Source organism: Olea europaea, chromosome 1 (genome assembly GCF_002742605.1).
Source record: "Olea europaea var. sylvestris chromosome 1, O_europaea_v1, whole genome shotgun sequence".
Classification (NCBI taxonomy): domain Eukaryota; kingdom Viridiplantae; phylum Streptophyta; class Magnoliopsida; order Lamiales; family Oleaceae; genus Olea; species Olea europaea.
In genome coordinates this window covers 21,832,475-21,835,738 of record NC_036237.1, presented here as the reverse complement: position 1 = coordinate 21,835,738, position 3,264 = coordinate 21,832,475, and positions in this window count along the sequence as shown.

Genomic DNA, 3,264 nt, shown 5'->3' with positions numbered 1-3,264 from the left:
CAATAAGGGCGTAAAATTAATTTGTGAGAATAAGACACTTCTTTTCATGCCTTTATGACTCGAGCAAGTAAGCCTGCAGAGATATTTCAGAATCTGGTGTCCGAAGGTCAACTGGCCTGGGAGTCACCGGCCTAAAGCTCGCTAAAGGGGTCATATAGAAAGTAAGAGGGAAAGAGGTTAATAAAAAGTCCTCTAATCGAGCTTTTATAACTCGCGTGAATAAGCCTGCAAGGGTTTAAAACCTGGTGCCTTAAAGCCAATTGGTTTGGGAGTCACCGACCTAAAGCTCGTTACATGGGTTGTATAGAAAACAAATGAGATGATGATAAAAAAGAAATTTTTTTTGGAAAGTAAGAAAAACAAAAGCAAGACAATAACATGAAAAAAAGCCCTTAGACATTTGGTTGAGGAAACTATACCTTTGAGGCGAGGCGAGTAACCTATTTTAATCTTGAGTGTCGAAGCAATCAAACTTGGGAGAGCCTTCACTTGTTGAAATGTCAACTTGTGATAGTGAGATCAATCCACACTACGAGAGGGTGAGGACTACAGCTATGTAAATTCCTAATCTTAAAATACAACTCTGGGATAATTGAGTGAAAAGAATAAGTTTGGAGGTTGTGTATCTCTTGAGCGAGTAAGGATACATTTGACCACTTGGGGTCGGCAATCAACCCATCATGAATTTGATATGTTGGCATGAACTCACACACACGTCAAGTATGCATTTAATAGGTAAAAGTTGATGTCATTTTCGCACTGATAAATTTTAATAAAGTCAAATATTTAGTTCAATTCTGAGCCATGGTAGGGTATTAAGCCATGCTTATTCAGAATTAAGTCACTATTTTGTTTGAGGACAAACAATAGTTCAAGTTTGAGGGGTTTGATAAGTGTGTTTTTGCAATCTTATTTAGATCACAAATATGACTTAATTACGAGCAAAATGTTTAAATTGTGACTTAATCTTGTTGAATTCATGCAATGTAGGCGTTTCTATGGAAATGGTGGAATTCAGGAGAAAAGAGCCGAAAAAGGACTGAAATGGAGCAAAGTAATAGTTCAGGGACTAAGGATGCAAATATTCAAAGTTGAACTAAAAAGCAACTGGGAATGCAAATATGCTCAGTATGGACTCAAACGTGATACAAGATGATTGGAAGAAGAAGGAATTGCAAAGGGACTAAAATGAAGAAGAATGAAAGTTCAAGGATCAAAATGGACTTTTTCCATAGTTGGTAGCACTATGCTACCCTCTATGCGGCCACATAGAGGTCACCCGAGAATAAATTCTCAAAAATTTTTACTCTATGCGACCGCATAGAGATGTACTATGCGGTTGCATAGAGCAATTCGGAGGCCGAATCTGCAGTTTCCTTATTTCGTCGAAACTCTTATGGAAACAAGATTTTTAAGGTCCTATATAAACAAAAACTCTACCAGAACGAAGCGGACGCCATTTTTAGAAGAAAAAGAGAGATTTTGAAGGAGAAAACGAAGATAGAACAAGAGGAAAACATCTCGCCAATTGAAGAATTGATTGAAACTTAATTCGGGTGATGACGTTTCTTCAAATATTTTTGTATTTTCTTCTTTTTCGTATATTAGGCTAGATTTTTCATGTACTAAGAGATCGATGAACCTTGCAATACAAGTTTTGATTTTTGATTTGGAGATTTGACATATTTAAGCACATGTTCTAGAATTGAATGATTTATACGTTTTTATTTTCATATTATTATTGTGCACGTAATTATATGATTTTGGTGGCTTGTTTTATGCATTCAAGAGAAGGAAAATAGGCTCGACATGGTATAAATCATCATAGGGTCCGATATGGGATAAAAATATACCTCTATGCCTTGTGTGAATTGTGGAATATTCATGAAATCATAATGCATTCCTGTATGTTAGTATTCATTATAGAGATATAGTCGAATCACATATTGGGGTAGGTTTGACATTGTTCAAGAGAGATTTCTAAATTAAAATAGGAATATTGATTCATCAATTGTGGGAATATGTGTTAAATTTGCATAATTAAAAGTTGAACGGGTGTTGCTTGGGAATTCGTGATCCTAGTGCGTTAGTAATTCATTAATTCCATAAATTCTCGTAGATTGCAACCAGATCATTTTACATTTAGTATAAGTTTCTCTCTCATAATTGCATCATAGTTTACATCTTCCTTAGTTAAATCACAATGCATACATGTTACTTTCGTGTTTCGGTTAAGGTCATAATAGGTTGATTTAAACTGATTCAATCCTTGTGGGATCGATAGTTGGACTCATAATCCATTCTACTACTTGTTAACGAACCGTACACTTGCGGTGGATTTTAAATCGAAAGAAATAATTTCTTGAACACATGGAAAAGATATAAAGGTTTGCTTCGACAATGTCCACAATGTGGTTTGTCGAAGTTGCTACAAGTCGAGTACTTCTATATTGGATTGAATCCAACTAGCAGGACTAACATTGATTCAGCATGTGATGGATCAATTACAAAAAGGACTTCAAATAAAGATTTTTTTTAAATATTTTATTTTAACATTTCATTTTGAAATGTTAAAATGTTGTTCTTGGATATCATGTGAATATAATAACATTTATGCTTTAGGGTTAATTGAAGTAGCATGAATCGAGATAGATATAAAATTATATATAAAGAATGTTACAAGTCCTTAGTGGCTAAAATGCCAAATTTCCAAATTATTGTTTGATTTTCAAATGATCGCCAGGGTCGGGCGCGTATATTTTGAATTAAGGGGGATACAATCAAACTCTATATAAATCGAATACTTTATTCTTAATTTTTAAATGATTCATATTTGACCCAAGAAAATGCAGATTTATTTTTAAAAAATATTTCTTCATTAATATTATGCTCATCATTTTTATCTATTTGATTTGAACAGTTATTTTATTAATATTTTGATCATCACAAGAAAAAGCATATTTATGTTAAATATAAGTTAAATTTTATATAATTAGTTTAGACACATGCTATATACGCAAATAGGATAGGAGAAAATGCAAATTTAGGTTCTAATTAGTTTAAAATTTGAATGAAAAATAAAAACTTGCAGTAGATATGATAATTGTAGAGAAATTATAAACAAATTTTAAAAAAATTAGAAAAGCTAAGGTTTTGGTAAAATGCTTGAGGAAGAGAGTACGATAGAGTAAGAGAAAAGAGAGAAAATTCAAATTTATTGTGATTTTGCCCTTATTTGGTGGGGATTAAAATCAGATTTTTAGT